This window comes from Osmerus eperlanus, chromosome 13 (genome assembly GCF_963692335.1).
Source record: "Osmerus eperlanus chromosome 13, fOsmEpe2.1, whole genome shotgun sequence".
Classification (NCBI taxonomy): domain Eukaryota; kingdom Metazoa; phylum Chordata; class Actinopteri; order Osmeriformes; family Osmeridae; genus Osmerus; species Osmerus eperlanus.
This window is the reverse complement of record NC_085030.1, coordinates 1,743,544-1,762,053: the sequence shown is the minus strand read 5'-3', so window position 1 is coordinate 1,762,053 and position 18,510 is coordinate 1,743,544. Positions and strand designations below refer to the sequence as shown.

Here is an 18,510-nt window from a genome sequence, read left to right as displayed (position 1 = left end):
AGTCTTAACCACCTCTCAAAGCGCACAGCTCTTGTCAATTAAATCAACTAATCGATTAGTCGACAAAATTGTATAAGTGTTAGTCGACTAAGAATTTCTTTAGTTGAGGACAGCCCTAACAAAGTGCATAGTGGACATAAAACATTAAATGTGCAATCATTTTAATATGGACCTGATCTGAAACCACTTGAGGTGAGGTCTCATCTACTGGTGGAGCTGCGAGTGGTGGGAATGTATTCTGGGACATGTCAGAGGGTGGTGATGTTACCTGAGGGTAGAGACGGTAACTTCAGTTATAGGCACATATGTTACAGAGAACATGTGTGATTGTAGTATGATATAAATCCCTGGGTATACAATTCCATACCTGCAAGACAGTGGCTCGTGGCACGATGTTAAGTCTGCTTTTGCCAACAACTGCTTTTAATTCCTTCACAGAACTAACTTGTAATTTCTGGATCTTGCGTCCTTTGCCTGTCCTTGCCAATTCAAAGCCTACCAAATTTAAACTGACGCGAGGGTAGCTTTGGCAAACAAAGTTGTTCAATTCAGATAAACTCCAGTTTAACCCAATCTTTGAGTTTGTGCGTCCGGGCTCTGTTGACTCATGCAGAGCTTTTCCTAAAAATGGAAATGTAAACATCAGTATAATCTGTTCCTAGTGGCAAAGTAACATTGATTAGTTGCTATATACACAAGATCTTTCAGGACTCCTAGCAGTCCTGAGAGATCTTGCACTGACTCCTATAATGTTCAAGTAGCCAGTTTCAAAGACAATAAATTTCACCAATCAAGGAATCCAAACTGTTTTCAGACATAATCGTAGTGTTGCCAAACCCCAAAAGTAGACCTGTACGACTACCACAGTTAATCTAAGATCATTTGTGTTTCTAATAAGTTTACAGCTTTAAAACTAAACAAACCCTACACTCTTAAGAAAATTGCCTATGACTGAGAAGAAAGAGCCTGGTCTCACTCACAAGGACATCAGACATTTGAGCATAATGTGAAAGAACATAAACATACGATATATGGTGTAGCTTAGCCTCTGAATGCACCACCCAAATCCTCACACATTAACCATAACCACCATTGAGTAACTTCAGAATGTTGATGCAAAATGATTCATTGGAAGGTATTCCTGGACACTTTTAACCCTCGTGCTGCCTTCGGGTCACATGACCCAAAGGTTCATAACGAACCATCGTTGTGTTTACCCAATTTTACCCAATACAAAAACAAATTAAAATAATTTTCTTTTAACCTTTGCAATGTGGGGGGTCTGAGACAGCCTAGCTGTTAAAAGAAAATGCTTCACTTTGTCTTTGTATGCGGTAAATCTGTCGCAATACGAAGGTGGGTCACAATGACTGATGGGTCAGAATGACCCGAAGATAACACAAGGGTTAAAGTGATGCCTTGGCATGAGAAAGTGTTGCATAGGTGTTAACTATTAAAAACAGCTACATGGAAATTTATGAAAATCATCAAAGAGTAAACTGCTCTATAATATTTCTTTAAAACAAATGCTAAATGTATTTTAACAGTCAAATGTTTCCAAATATAGAGACAGTATAACAAATGGGACCAGACAGGGTCAAGCCAACACAATTCAAAGCAGCTCATTCCATAGCTTCCTTAGCAAGGTTAGATAAGGTGTAAAAGTAAATAACACTCTATTATGTGCTTCAATCTCACATTTACCTAATCCAAGTTTAGCCAGTTCCTCAAGTTCTTTTGTGGGAGGCAGAAAACCATTATCTGGCCCTGGAAGGAGGAAAAGTTTTGCTTGCCAAATAGGGCTTTCCCTGCGTCCACCAGATCCTCCTGTAAACACAAATACATAACTGTCAGCAGTCATTCTTGGCTAAAATGATTTTTGAGCGTTAAGCGTACATTTTTATGAGGCTGGTACATCAGGCCAGTAAATTATGCTACAAATAACTTTACAGTAAGGAAGCAAGATAAGTAAACCCAGCAAAACATGCTGGGAAAGCAAAAACCGTGGCCAAAATACAACCTAGGGTCTTTTTGTTAATGTACACGAGTCAAACGTTCGTTTAAAAAGGGTATTGACGACAAAAGCTGCACTTGAACTAGAGCATTGTTCGTGTACAAGGAGTTTACTTAAAACGACGTTTTTAACGCTGGAACTTCGCAAGCTAGCTACATATGGCAGCAACCGGAAGACAACGTGAGGTAGCTAGCTAAGTCCTAGGTCCTGCTATCAAAAACGTCTTTTAAGCAAACTCTTCGCACACGAACAATGTTCTCAATGCTAGTGTTCATGTGTAGGGACCCTTATAATATACAAGCAAAGTGTTATGTTGTGTCGAGTGGTCTTAGCTAGACATCTAGCTAGCTAGTATTTTAAAAATAGCGATTTTGGTGCTATAGTGCCCCTAGCGTTGACCCTAAAACTAAACAACCTTCAATCTTAAAAAGTGCAGTTTTTGTCGTAGTTAAGTATAACTTTAAACAGACGTTTGACTCGAGTACATTCACAAAGACCCTAGAATGCATTTTGGCAACGGTTTTGCTTTAAGTTAGCATATTATTAAACAGATACCCCGAACTTCTGCAAGCACATTAGCAATTCTGATGTTAAAAAAGAAAACTTACCCCGAACTCGATGAACTTGCCGGCGAAATAGTCGTCTTGTTGTGGAAAGTAACGTTGAATCATTATTTCTCGCTGCCAGCTCCAGTCTTGCACGGGTTGCAGCATTAAAAAGACGATTAAAAACTCCTTCGGCCTCTGGCTGCTCCGACATGGTGCTAATCAGTGATAATTAAAAGTTAACAGGTGCTCCGCCTAAAGTGGGATGCGGGCCTAACAATGATTTGCATACACATACAGATATCTGCAACGTCATTTCGCCTAGTCAAAACTCTAATTCAAGATATCTGTAATTACATTTTGACTAGGCAGAATGAAAGTTACAGATATCTCAAATTTCAGATATCTCTAATCAAAATTAATTTCAAGATATCTATAACTTGATAATAGATATCTACAATTAAATTATGACTATCCCTAACTGCAGTTAAAGATATCTACAACGTCATTTTGACTAGTCATAATTCCAGTTACAGATATCTACAACGTAATTTCGCCTAGTCAAAACTTAATTTAAGATATCTCAAAATGAACATGTAGATATCTTGAATTGAGGTGAATTAAAGATATCTTGAACTGGAGTTATGACTAGTCAGAATCAAATTGTAGATATCTCAAACTGGAATTACAGATATCTACAATTCAGTTGCGGATATCCGTAATTCACATAGTGGATATCCGCAACTGAATTGTAGATATCTGTAATGATAAACCCCATACAAATGAATGTCAAAAGTGACGTCATTTGTCCTAGGAAGAATGTCTTTGTGGATATCTGAAATGACAATTATGGATAGGAAGAATGTAATTGCGGATATCTGAAATGTTCTTTTTGACTAGGCAAAACTGAATTACAGATATCTGCAACACATATCCAGTCTAGCTGTTAAATGTTAAAAAGGCTTGCCATACTGTGCATTCATGTTTTTGTTTTGTTTTACGTGAGATCTCCAACGTTAGTTACACGACCCGGGTAGTAGGTCTGCAGATAACTTTCTTCTTCTTTTAATTTTCTTCATGGACAATAACTCTTGAGTGCTTGAGCATTGCCCTTCAAAACACTACACCCACTACATACACCACATACTGATACTGATAATTGTGAATAAATGTCAAATGTTCAAACTGTATCTTTGTGCCCAGTATCATTCCTCCTAGAGCGTTCCTAGAAATACCAGCCATTCCTTAGTTGTTATTATTTTATATATATATTTTATAGAGATCATTACAGAAAGAATTAAGAGTGTTACATCAGCATTTGAAAATGCAACGTTCTGTAGTTGAACACCTAAAGCAAAACAGTACAAGGATTGACATGTACTTGAGAGATGAACACCTATCGGTAGAGCAATACTTGTCAACATCACGTATGTATTACTCAGGGTCTTGGGCTACAGAAATTGAAATCTTTGCTGCAGTTGACCTTTTACAGACAACCATCATGACTTTTAATGTTGACAGATGGAATGCATATCCCAGTTATTATATCCCTGGTGACATTGCAACATTTGTTCAAAGTTCCAATGCAATTTACTTGAACCACTGCAATGAATGCCATTATGAATTATGTGTGAAGGGTAGAGGTAATGTTAGTGTTTGTGCAGAAATATGTGATGTTGAGAAACAACAGAACACCTCAATGCATTTACGGAAAAGATTTAAGGTCAATGAGAGCACAAAGAACTATAAAATGTCCAAAGCTGATAAACAGAGAGAACAGTACAAGACAGATATGACAATTCGAAAAATTAAGAAGGAAGCTGCCACTACAAAATATCATACTGACAAGACCTACAAGCAAATGAAGGCTGAGACTGAAAGGTTTAAATATAATTTTGATAACTACAGGAGTTATAAAAGAGAAACAAGCAAAGAAAAATATGAAACTAACAAACTTTTTCTGAAAACTGTGAAGGAATACTCTAAGGTAAAATATGCGACCAATCCTGAGTTTCAGCAGTCCGTGCGTGACTATTCCAAGAGCAAATACCATGCAGACTTTTTCAAGCAGATGTAAAATGCAGATCATGTCAAATGTATGCAGAAAGGAAAATACAAGAGCAACAGATCAATTGTGTAATGAATGTTTTCCATGATCAAATCAGTGTTGGTCCTGAGTATGTTTGTGCTGTGTGTTATCGGCTTCTATTCAGAAAGCAAGTCATAGAATGTAAGGCAGATTGTTATCTGAAGAAAGGTGATGGCCCTGCTCATTTGGCTGAACATTGCATTACATTTTCCTATTTGCACACTTGTGATAGACAGTGTGGAACTAATTGTCCAAAATCGGCACTGTGGGTTTGTTATACATGTCATCGGAAAATGCTTGCAGGTAGAATGCCAGAAGAAGCTGTTGTGAACAACATACACTTAGATTGTGTACCTCCTGAGCTAGAATGTTTAAACTCTCTAGAGCATCATCTTATTGCTAGACACATTCCTTTCATGAAACTGCTCTGCCTGCCTCGTGGGAAACAAAACGGTTGTCATGGACCTGTTGTATGTGTACCAGTACATAGCAATGATGTCACAAATCTTCCAAGAAATCAGTGTGATGACAAGATGATGAAAATCAAACTGAAATGTAAACTCACATACAAGGGTCATTATGAGTACCAATATGTTGAAACAGACCATATTAGAAATGCTCTTACATACCTGCTTAAGTTTAATAAGTGGTACAAAGATGTGCAATTTAACCCTTGTGTTATCTTCGGGTCATTCTGACCCATCAGTCATTGTGACCCACCGTCGTATTGCGACGAATTTACCGCATACAAAGACAAAGTGAAGCATTTTCTTTTAACAGCTAGGCTGTCTCAGACCCCCCACATTGCAAAGGTTAAAAGAAAATTATTTTAATTTGTTTTTGTATTGGGTAAAATTGGGTAAACACAACGATGGTTCGTTATGAACCTTTGGGTCATGTGACCCGAAGGCAGCACGAGGGTTAATGAAGAACGGGAAAACCCTCTGAATCAAACAGATGACACAGGAGATGATTTAGATGCGATGCATGAGCATGATCCGACACAGCAGAGTGAAACAGATGATGTTGATAAAGTGCAAGACACAGAGGATGATTTGACATACATTAAAGACCAAGGTGGCCTCTTCTCAGACAAATCATTACAGCCTGTTGACATTGCCTCTGAAGTGTTGGATCAGCATTTTGACAGCATAATGTCTCTTGCTCCTGGTGAAGGTAATAGTCCTGTGAGATTGTTAATGGACAAAACGAACGAAGCAAAGTGTTTCCCAGTTTTGTATCCTTTTGGAGGTCCAACTTTTCACGATGATCGAAAGGAAAAAATAACACTGTCTAGATACTTGAATGCACGGATACTTAATACTGATGGACGATTTGCCAAAAGTATAGATTTTATATTTTATGCTCAGTATTTATCAGAACTTGATCAGATTGTGTCTGATGTTTCAATAGCACTGAGAAAAGGAGCAGACAACAAGATTCGAAACGTGACGCCTAATACGTTAACAGACCCAGCATCCTTAAGAAATCTATTGCACATTGATGAAGGATATACGTTTTTAAAACCTATTCGTGGTACACCGCCATTTTGGCAATGTGCTCAGAAAGATCTTTTCGCCATGATACGACAGTTGTCTATACCAACATTTTTCTGTAGCTTTTCATCTGCTGACCTTAGATGGCCAGAAATGCTCAATACAATTATCAGACATGAAGGGAAGCAAATAAATGTGGAAGACCTTGACTGGTCAGAAAAATGGACTTTTGCAGCGAAACCCTGTCACAGCAGCAAGAATGTTTGACCACAGATGGCATTGCTTTCTGAAAGATGTAATCATGTCTCCAGCAGCACCTATTGGTAAAATAAAAGATTACTTCTATCGTGTTGAATTTCAACAGTGAGGCTCTCCCCATGTTCATTGTCTCTTTTGGGTTGAGGATGCTCCTCAGATTGATAAAAATACACACAAAGAGGTTACTGAATTCATTGATCGTTACATCACATGTGAAAACCCATCTCGACATGATGTAGAACTTAATGACATTGTTGATAGTGTACAAAAGCACAGTCCAAGACATTCAAAGACATGCAGAAAGAAGAAAACAGTGTGCAGATTCAATTTCCCACGTCCGGTTTCTTCTCAAACATTTATAACTAGACCAGTAGATAAAGAAGACTTGAAAGATGAAGGTGCCAATGAACTTGCAAAGCAAATTCTGGAAAAAGTCAAACAAACCGTTTTAAATGGTGACATCAGTTTCAATTCAACAGATGACCTATTTTCTGCTATTGGAATAACCCAGAGTTTATTTGAATTTGCATACAAGACATGTAGCACAAAAACAAGTATTGTTCTTAAAAGGAATCCAAATGACATTTGGCTCAACCAATATAATCCACACTTGTTGCGCACATGGAATGCAAACATGGATATTCAGTTTGTGACTGATGCCTTCAGCTGTGTTGTTTACATTCTAAGTTATATTACAAAAGTAGAGGGAGAAATGGGACTGTTGCTTGAACGAGCTCAAAAGGAGAGTTGTAATGGTAACATGGATGCTAAAGAGGCAATGAAACAGCTCGGAAGTGTTTATCTACACAACAGAGAAATCTGTGCACAAGAGGCTGTGTATAGGAATGCTCTCGCAAAGTACAATTCATTCCTGTTGGATTAAATCCAATTAAAATGAGTTTGCCTTTGAATGTTCTCAAAAAGATGATGATGAAGACACACATTTGTGGATGATAAGTCTAGTGGACAGATATAAGAACAGGCCGTGTACAGATGCATTTGAAAATGTATGTCTAGCAAGCTTTTGTTCCGAATACAGAGTGTTATGCAAGTCAGAGGTCCCAGCAGACAAAGGAGCAAAAGAAAGTGGAATAATTCAACTGAGAAATAATTTTGGATTTGTAAAACAGAGGACACGAACAAAACCTGCTGTGGTCAGATATCCAAGATTTGCACCCCAAAAAGATCCTGAGAAATACTTTCACTCCCTCTTACAACTTTTCTTGCCATACTATGACGACTGTCAGTTGAAACCGCATCCCTTTCAGTCCTTTGAGTATTTCTACAGGGATGGTGCTGTAACATGTGGTGGAGACTTACAAACTGTAGAATCAATCGTTAAGGCTAACAAAGCCAATTTTGAAAAGGAAAGCGAGAAAATAGATGAAGCTCAACAACTGTTTGCAGAAATTGGTGAACTGGAGGATGCATGGGCTCAGATCTGTTCTGAGACAGAAAAAGAACGTTTCGAGTGTCTTGAGCTAAGAAATGAGGTGATAATGGATGAACATGATGCTGACGAAAATATCTCTGATCTCACAGGAAAACCTCAAATTGCTAGCACAATTGAAAGTAATAATGCCATATTGTCAAGAGAGGATGCATTGCACTTACTGCAATCTTTAAATGAGGAGCAATCTAGCATTTTCTATAAGATTCGTGAGTGGTGTCTGGACAAAATTTGGGGGAAAAACCCAGAACCATTAAAAGTGTTTGTTACTGGTGGAGCAGGTACAGGGAAAAGTCACTTAATTAAAGCAATACAATATGAATCAATCAGACTTTTGTCTCAAATGTCAGAAAACCCTAATGACATCACAGTGGCTTTAACAGCTCCAACTGGTGTGGCTGCATATAACATTGGTGCTGCAACCATTCACAACACTTTTTCAATCGGTGCAAATACAAGATTGCCATACCAACCTCTCGGTGATGAGAAAATCAACTCTTTGCGAGCTAAAATGGCTAATTTACAGATATTAATCAATGATGAAATGTCCATGGTAGACCATCGCCTTTTAGCCTACATTCACAGGAGATTGCGTCAAATTAAACAGACTGGAGACTATTCCCTGTTTGGGAAAGTAAGCATTATTGCAGTCGGTGATTTCTATCAGTTGCCACCTGTGAAAGGGACCGCTCTGTATAGTGATGTGGAAACAGTTAACTTATGGGAAAATAATTTTGAAATAGCTCTGTTGACTAAAATTGTAAGACAACAGAATGATGCGACCTTTGCAGGGATGCTGAATCGCCCAAGGGTACATAAAAAGAAGGAAAAACTAAGTGCCAGCGATATTTAAATGCTAAAACAATGTGCAACTGGAGAGCCATCCACTGCACTTCACATATTTGCTACCAACAACGAGGTTGATCTATACAATATCGTAAGACTACATCAGTGTTGCCCTGGGGCCATCACTATAGACGCTCAAGACTATAACAGAAATCCCAAAAATGGAAAAATGGAAAGGAAAGTTGGACATCATAAAAAGGTTTTCAATTCATGTTTGTCAAAATCTCTTTCTCTGGGTATTGGTGCTCGAGTTATGCTTAAGAAGAATATTGATGTGTCTGATGGTCTTGTTAATGGGGCATTTGGAACAGTTGAACAGATATCAACTAAATCAGATGGTGCTGATGGCTTCCCCTCTGCTATTCATGTGGTGTTTGATGACGCAAGAGTTGGAAAACGTCAACGGTCAAAAACACACCCGACATCAGTCCAAACTGGTACAGTAATAGAACTACAGGAAGATCAGGTGACAAATGATGGTGGCATTAGACGTCAGTTTCCACTTAGATTAGCATGGGCTTGCACAGTTCACAAAGTACAAGGACTGACAGTGGACAAAGCTGTTGTTTCCCTTGCAAAAATCTTTGCTGCAGGACAAGCATATGTTGCACTGAGTCGGGTAAGAAGCCTCAGTGGACTAATTATTGAGGATTTCAAAGAGTCTACCATATTTTCCAATGAAAAAATTCAAGAGGCCATTAACACCATGCCTGCATTCATTTTGGAAGAGGACAGATTGATAAACCCGTCTACATTCACTATAGCGCTTCATAATGTCCAGAGCCTCAGTGCTCACTTTCTGGATCTTCAAGCACATAAGCAGTTGATGAGTGCGGATTGCATTTGTTTAACAGAAACATGGTTAAGTTCTGACAATACAGACAATGCACCACGGTTGACAGGTTTTTTGTTTAAGAACAACCCAAGACCTAATTGTTATGATAACAGTCAACCTATTTTTGCCAAATTAAAACACCAGACAAGAGGTGGAGTTGGAATATACTATTCAGAAAAAAGCATGGCTGATGTTTTGCTTCCAGAGACTTGTAATTTAGAGTGTTTATACTTGCCGTTTTGTACAGACCTAATTCGTACACAATTGACATATTTCGAAAGCAGCTACTGAATATAATTTCAGAACTAGAGAAACATCCTGGTACAAAAGTTGTTATGGGAGACTTCAATGAGGACATTTTTACATCGTCTACCATTGTAAATTTAATGGAACAACATGGATACAGCCAGTGTGTACAGAAAGCCACAACTGAGAAAGGTACATTAATTGATCATGTGTATGTAAAAGATGGAGATGATGTCAGTGTTAAAGTGGTGCAGACATACTACAGCTTTCATGATGCCATCATTATTTCTATCCACTAAATTTGGACATTCAGTTATGAAATTTACATGGATATTTTATCCGTCTTCTAATGTAGGGGGTGGTGGGATGCAGGGAGGTAGCATAGGGATGTCAACTATTTTATTTTACGCAAAGAAACTTTACTTTATTAGATAATCTAAGACAGGGGTGCCCAATGTGTCGGTCGGAAAAGCTTATGGTGTTAGATCGTGTCAAAAAACTAAAAAAAAATTATAAAAGAAAAAATCATTAAAAAAAAGAAGGAAATCATAAATAAAAAAAATATTATTTCATGTGCTCCATAGAGGTTTCCTTTACCCTGTCTTGGCCTCAGGTTCAGTTTTTTCTTCTTGAAATTAAACTTATGTTAATTATACATTATATTCTTAGCCATGCATAGTCTCTATTTATGAACATGTTTTGTGGTAGATCATTTTTTATTGGTAAATTTAAAAGTAGATCACAAGCCAAAAAAGTGTTGGCACCCCTGATCTAAAACTACTTACTATTATAATTGTAATGCGTGTTTGGTGAGTTTTCTGACTAGACGGATCATTATTTATCTAGTCATTTGTTTGTTTATCTTCATGCATGTGTATTTCATTTAGCAATTTGTCCAATGTTATTGTTACTGTGTACATTTGTCTTTTCACATAACCCCACAAAACATTGAGTAGGTATCACAGCACAAAGTAGTCCTCTGTGCAACAAAAAGGTCAGGGTCTCAAAGCACCTTACTACACCAGCTGTGGATGAATATGAGAATTAAATCAAAACGTGTGTATTTGCATGTCACTGAATCAGAAGTGTAAGCTTCTTAAGCTTACCTCCACCATAAAATACAGAAAAATAATTGTAACTTCTGAGCCTTTGATATAAACATCCATATGAAGTCTATTTATTAATTTTAAAATTATTCTAATTGTCTGTTTTTTTTCTGTTGTTGCCAGTTTGGATAAAACATGAGCGGAAGATGCACCACAAATCTTCCAGAGACTTTGTTTTTTTTGTCTGATCATAACAACCACCAGTATCTTAAACATGGCTGATCAATTTAAACACCAACTACAGGGACAATTCCCTAATATTATCAAGTGTAAGTATGAACTTCGTACAAGTTCCAGTTAAATGAATTGAAGTTAATAAGCACATCTGTATAATTTCCATTGTTTTACTTTTAGGTCTTTCAGATTTAGTTTGTGAACAACAAACTATTATCCATTGTGGTCTTCTGAGATTCCCAACGTCCTAAAGAAACAAGTAAGTCTAGATACACTGTTATGATTTGCAAACATATTATCCAAATGTATTTACTCAAATATATACATCAATATTCCTATTGAATGTTTGTGTTGCTTTAGTATGTTGCAGGATCATATCAGTTTGTCAAACAGACGGACAAACGACAAACGGCTTCATCACAAAGGTCAAAATAGGCATGTGAGACCATTTACATTACATTTACATTTAGTCATTTAGCAGACGCTCTTATCCAGAGTGACTTACAGTAAGTACAGGGACATTCCCCCGAGGCAAGTAGGGTGAAGTGCCTTGCCCAAGGACACAACGTCAGTTGGCATGACCGGGAATCAAACTGGCAACCTTCGGATTACTAGCCCGATTCCCTCACCGCTCAGCCAACAGACTCCCACATTTCTAAAGACAATCTGTTGAGAATTGCAGCAGTCTTTATATTAAAATCACGTATGAAACCTTCACTCATATATTACAGAGCACATGAACACTTACGTGTAAAAAACATAACAGAGGCTATGAAGCCTGAGCCTACCTGTCAACAGAAACCGAAGATTAAATGCAGTCAGAAGAAGGGAATACATGGTGAGTATGCAACAGCCCAAAGGCGAAGTCAAATACTGCTGTAATACATTATTGATTGATTATTCTATTTTTTAACCTACAGCTTTATATCATTTATAGTATAGTATCACCTAATGGAACCTTTTGGAAAGAAACCCTGCAAAGATTGTTCAAAACACCCTACAGGATGCAGTAAGTTTGCTGACAGAGTTATTTCAAACTTAAACATAATATGTATTAGCAACAAATATACTGAATATACATTTGATGCCTCAATGATTTTTCCATTACTTCAGAACAGGAGACCACATCATTGCCTAAGCTCTACATGAAAGATTACTACAGAGTGCAACTACACAGCTTTGTGTTGACAATATCCTACTCAAGACCTGGGAACAGCGCAGTACAAAGAAACAGATCATATAAGCTATTATACATTTGTTGCATGATGGCCAAAATGATACACTATGTAACTTTGCTAATTGTATATTCTCAACCACTGCTGCCATGAAAGAACATGTTCCACTCACCACTTCTTGAATTGACTTGTTTATCACATCAACAATGTATACATCAAGACTACAGTAAGATTATGTGATTACTATTTTTCAAGATTGTCAGTCTAACATTTGTCGTTTTGTGTTTGTTATATAAATACATTTTGGCCTCACAAAAGTTATCTGATGGATTTTTGAAATTGTTTGTCAGTTACAGCAAATCTAATTTGGAATCACCTTGGTGTATCGAACAATATATTTGACCAAAGCCAAGAAGCGAATAAAGTTACTGCATGTTATAAGTACAGGCCAAGTGTAACTCCCACACCACAAAGGACCCATATTCGACCGTAGGTGGTGCTACAGGTCACAGCCACTTTTTTTTTAATTCATGATAGCTTTTTCTGAGCAGAAACAGATATTTCAAACGAACTGGGTGTGTCACATGAGTGCAATAGCTCGTTGTGACCTACTTGTTGCAAAAGTGCCATGGAGGCCTGCTCTGGACTGATTGGCCCCTCCATTGCTGCTTGCAGCTATATTGATAATAATAACTAGAGAGGGTACAATTTCTGTGGAAATTGCAGGGTGTGCTCGCTTGCGTCGGTTACAGGTGGGTCCGTCCCGTTAAGTTTTTTCCCATCTATTGATATTTTCAAGCATTTACCCTACTCAAGAACCCCCTTTGAAACAAGCTACTGTCACAACGTTGTCACCGGCAGTATTTCAGATGGAATCGCGATTCAAACAGTACCATCTGCTAACTGAAAATATGCCCCCAAAAACGTAAATAAGCTTTACATCTATTTAGGGAGAAATGGATAATTCTAAAGAAGTTTGCTACGAGCAAGCTAGTTGCGGTGGCTAGCCAAACTTCACTGAGTGAGGGGATTGTTTTTAAGCGCCGGAAATGAGAATGTTTCTTTTGACATAAAGTTTAGGCTGTGGCACTGAAGCCAGCGACACACCACACAAGCTTAAGTTTAAACTTTACATACATTCTTTAATGTGACATTACTTACTTTACATGCAAGTCTTGATTTGCTTAAATGTACATGTATGATGCTGCTAGTAGTAGCAAAGAGTCAATATAAGTTCTTTGGTAGTAGTACACACGGCACGATACGATACTCGCTGTGCAACAGCACATCAATCCATGCGTTGTTGCTAACGTGTGCTGACGTGGTGACGTAGATAGCACTGAGTACCCTTCGTCGACTAAAGGCACTTTTTTGCCACAAAAACGTTGTAACCTCCTAAACCGTGCAACGGAACGTAAATAAAAATACAAGCAACACAATCGAGACCAAGACAAACATTTTGACACAGGCGTTGTCTATGTAGTCCAAATATTGACTGATCCTTAGGGGGGCGAAAATAAACAATAACTAGAGAGGGTACAATTTCTGGGGAAATTGTAGGGTGTGCTTGCTTGCGTCAGTTGCAGGTGGGTCCGTCCTCTAAGTTTTTCCCTTCTAGTGATATTTTCAAGCATTTAGCCTACTCATATTGCATATTTCATTAAGAACACCCTTTCAAACAGCTGCGAACCCCCTTTGAAACAAGCTACTGTAACAACGTTGTCACTGGCAGTATGGAATCGCGATTCAAACAGTACTGTACCGTCTGCTTACTGAAAATATGCCCCCCAAAACGTAAATAAGTTTGACATTAATGTAGTGGGAAATGGCTAATTGTGAGAATGCTGTTAAGCATTCTCACTATTGTTTTCCTGTTTCTCTTTATTGTGAGAATGCTGTTAAGCATTCTCACTATTGTTTTCCTGTTTCTCTTTATTGTGAGAATGCTGTTAAGCATTCTCACTATTGCTTTTCAACTTCTCAGTTCTTCCGCCGTTTTTTGGCCTTTAACTCGTTCTGCATACTTTAGAGACACCATTCAACCTTTAAAATGTTCACAAGACATTCAGCTATTCCCAAATGATTCAGCTTTTTCAAATGTTCAGCCAATTTTTAATTATGACAGTTTGAAATACATTAAAATGTTTGCTCCTTCTTGATTTTTATGAATGAGCAGCCAGCAGAGTGGCACACTCTGCTGGCTGCTCTTTTTCTGATATTCAACTAATTGTGAGAATGCTGTTAAGCATTCTCACTATTGTTTTCCTGTTTCTCTTTATTGTGAGAATGCTGTTAAGCATTCTCAATATTGCTTTTCAACTTCTCAGTTCTTCCGCCGTTTTTTGGCCTTTAACTCGTTCTGCATACTTTAACCGATTCCTACAACTTTTGTATCAAAACGTTCAACTCCTTCAGGAGATGATGGCTATGACTTTTGGTATTTCTCACTTTTATACTTTTTAAGACATTAAGGTTTTTGTGCAAATTATTCTCCCATTAAAAGTAATGGTAAATCCTTTCAAATCATTAAAAAGCTTCCTCCTCTTTCAAACGTAACTACTTCAGCTTACTTTCAGCTAGAGACACCATTCAACCTTTAAAATGTTCACAAGACATTCAGCTATTCCCAAATGATTCAGCTTTTTCAAATGTTCAGCCAATTTTTAATTATGACAGTTTGAAATACATTAAAATGTTTGCTCCTTCTTGATTTTTATGATATTCAACTAATTTGTCAAACAAATTCCTCTAACGTTCATATAGTTTAACTTACAGAAACAAGTTATACCTTAAAATGTAGGAAAAATTGTCCTCTTTCAGCCAATGTAACTACTAAAGAGCTCACATTTACAGATTTTCAGCTATGAGCCTTGAAGCGAGAGCAGCCTTTCAAATTCTCTCACTAACTTCAATGGAGAGGTGAGTAAAATCAGTCAGAGAAAGCAAGAAGGAACAAGATTTTGAAACGTATACGATAGAGTCGTATTTCTGACCGCACAGACATATAAAGGACATCTGTGGTTTCGGCAGAGTCTTGGGTCTCGGAAAATATCCTTATATTTTGGATTGGACGTATAGTTTTGCGTCTAGGTCAACTTGTTTGAGGTGTGGATGCTAGGTAAATGTTCGTTTTTCTCTCTGCCTAGCTCGTTAGCTATCACAGCTGCGCCATCACCGTGGCAACCAAACAAACAAGCACCAGGAAAGCAAAAGGAACACGTTTTTGAAACTGCAGGTAGAGTCGTATTTCTGACTGCACAGACATATAAAGAATATCTCTGGTTTCGGCAGAGTCTTGGGTCTCGGAAAATATCCTTATATTTTGGATTGGACGTACAGTTTTGCGTCTAGGTTATCTTGTTTGAGGTGTGGATTCTAGCTACATTTCTCTTATTCTCTGCCCTCAGCGCGTTAGCAATCATAGCTGCACCATCACCGTAACGACAGACACGCACCACTCAGTCTCTCACACAGGTGATTGGTACGTTTACTTGACCATGAGAAACACGATTACTAGCAATTGTCGGTTTATGCCAATAATACGATTACTCCGTTTACATGTGTAATTAGTTATGCGATTACTCAATAAACACTGTTGAATTTTATCAGCAGAGTGGTGCTGCTGACGATGCGTATGAAGGAGGCTGACGACTTCTCTCATTATAGGACATTTATTTCAGAACAATGAAATGTGGCCATCTGCCAGTTGGGTTGATCGCGAACTAACTTTTTTAAAGTAAAGACGTTACGCATAAAAATGTCCATGTACGGGAAGTCCATTAGGTCACAATACAATACATGAACATTCATCACATTAATTATTGTGTGCTCTTGCGCCCTCTTGTGTCGCTAAGAGTAAATAATATTTACAGTCATGTAACCTGAGAACATAAAAAAATAGGCTTACATTTTAACAAACACGTCTACATGATTCTTTTTTATTAATCGTTGTATGCTCCACGGACAAAACTTGCACCATCATCCTTCTGCAACAAAGTGTCGCCGTGTCTTCCTGTATCGGCCCTACTGCTGTATGTTTCATTCCATCAACACATTGAATCCAACTAAGAAAGCCGAGTAAACGCATAGGCTACATCTGCTACTGCTAATACTATCCCAACTATAATTTAATCTGTTAAAACGATAATATTCTTGTTACGACTAGCTAGCCTACTTCTTCTTCTGTTTAACAGTTCAGCTTTCAGCTTCTCCCACATTGTAGGCTATTTTAGCTCTTAGCTTTGTTAAGATGATGCAGTTCAGCTTCCACACTGCCTCTTTTGTGTCACTCACACATTTTAGAAATTCATTTCAGCTTGCGGGTATTTTCTAATTTCTCACTTTTATACTTTTTAAAATATAAAGGTTTTTGTGCAAATTATTCTCCCTTTAAAAGTAATGGTAAATCCTTTCAAATCATTGTTGGAATGCTGCTCCAGCCCCTTTCAAAAATACCTTTCGGTTGCTTTGAAGCTTCAGCTTATAACTTTCTACTAAATTTTCACTATTTTCAGCTTTTTTAGCATGGTCAGCTATCCCCATTCAGGTTTTCAGCATTCTCACTGCTGTTTCGCAGGAACAGCCTTTTCTAGTTGTGAGAATGCTGTTAAGCATTCTCACTATTGTTTTCCTGTTTCTCTTTATTGTGAGAATGCTGTTCAGCATTCTCACTATTGTTTTTCAACTTCTTAGTTCTTCCGCCGTTTTTTGGCCTTTAACTCGTTCTGCATACTTTAACCGATTCCTACAACTTTTGTATCAAAACGTTCAGCTCCTTCAGGAGATGATGGCTATGACTTTTGGTATTTCTCACTTTTATACTTTTTAAGACATTAAGGTTTTTGTGCAAATTATTCTCCCATTAAAAGTAATGGTAAATCCTTTCAAATCATTAAAAAGCTTCCTCCTCTTTCAAACGTAACTACTTCAGCTTACTTTCAGCTAGAGACACCATTCAACCTTTAAAATGTTCACAAGACATTCAGCTATTCCCAAATGATTCAGCTTTTTCAAATGTTCAGCCAATTTTTAATTATGACAGTTTGAAATACATTAAAATGTTTGCTCCTTCTTGATTTTTATGAACGAGCAGCAAGCAGAGTCGATATTCAACTAATTTGTCAAACAAATTCCTCTAACGTTCATATAGTTTAACTTACAGAAACAAGTTATACCTTAAAATGTAGGAACAATTGTCCTCTTTCAGCCAATGTAACTACTAAAGAGCTCACATTTACAGATTTTCAGCTATGAGCCTTGAAGCGAGAGCAGCCTTTCAAATTCTCTCACTAACTTCAATGGAGAGGTGAGTAAAATCAGTCAGAGAAAGCAAGAAGGAACAAGATTTTGAAACTGCCGATAGAGTCGTATTTCTGACCGCACAGACATATAAAGGACATCTCTGGTTTCGGCAGAGTCTTGGGTCTCGGAAAATATCCTTATATTTTGGATTGGACGTATAGTTTTGCGTCTAGGTCAACTTGTTTGAGGTGTGGATGCTAGGTAAATGTTCGTTTTTTCTCTCTGCCTAGCTCGTTAGCTATCACAGCTGCGCCATCACCGTGGCAACCAAACAAACAAGCACCAGGAAAGCAAAAGGAACACGTTTTTGAAACTGCAGGTAGAGTCGTATTTCTGACTGCACAGACATAAAGAATATCTCTGGTTTCGGCAAAGTCTTGGGTCTCGGAAAATATCCTTATATTTTGGATTGGACGTACAGTTGTGCGTCTAGGTTATCTTGTTTGAGGTGTGGATTCTAGCTAAATTTCTCTTATTCTATGCCCTCAGCGCGTTAGCAATCATAGCTGCACCATCACCGTAACGACAGACACGCACCACTCAGTCTCTCACACAGGTGATTGGTACGTTTACTTGACCATGAGAAACACGATTACTAGCAATTGTCGGTTTATACCAATAATACTATTACTCCGTTTACATGTGTAATTAGTTATGCGATTACTCAATGAACGCGTCTTCTTTTTTATTAATCGGTGTATGCTCCACGGCCAAAACTTGCACCATCATCCTTCTGCAACAAAGTGTCGCCGTCTCTTCCTGTATCGGCTCTACTGCTGTATGTTCCATTCCATCAACACATTGAATCCTACTAAGAAAGCCGAGTAAACACACTCAATGGTAGGCTACATCTGCTACTGCTATTACTATCCCAACTATAATTTCATCTGTTAAAACGATAATATTCTTGTTACGACTAGCTAGCCTACTTCTTCTTCTGTTTAACAGTTCAGCTTTCAGCTTCTCCCACATTGT

The 18,510-nt window shown here is 37.9% G+C and overlaps 1 long non-coding RNA gene across 2 annotated transcripts; it reads left to right on the top strand.

The window, feature by feature from the left end:
• The first annotated feature begins 10,962 nt into the window (after positions 1-10,962).
• Positions 10,963-12,752, top strand: LOC134032757 (uncharacterized). 2 transcript variants are annotated; one of them, XR_009932049.1, is made up of 6 exons: positions 10,963-11,154; positions 11,249-11,318; positions 11,420-11,498; positions 11,791-11,897; positions 11,980-12,068; positions 12,173-12,752. It is a non-coding gene; the product is annotated as an uncharacterized LOC134032757 (long non-coding RNA). The 2 variants fall into 2 exon arrangements; XR_009932050.1 differs by having other exon boundaries at positions 11,240-11,318.
• The last annotated feature ends 5,758 nt before the right edge of the window (positions 12,753-18,510 follow it).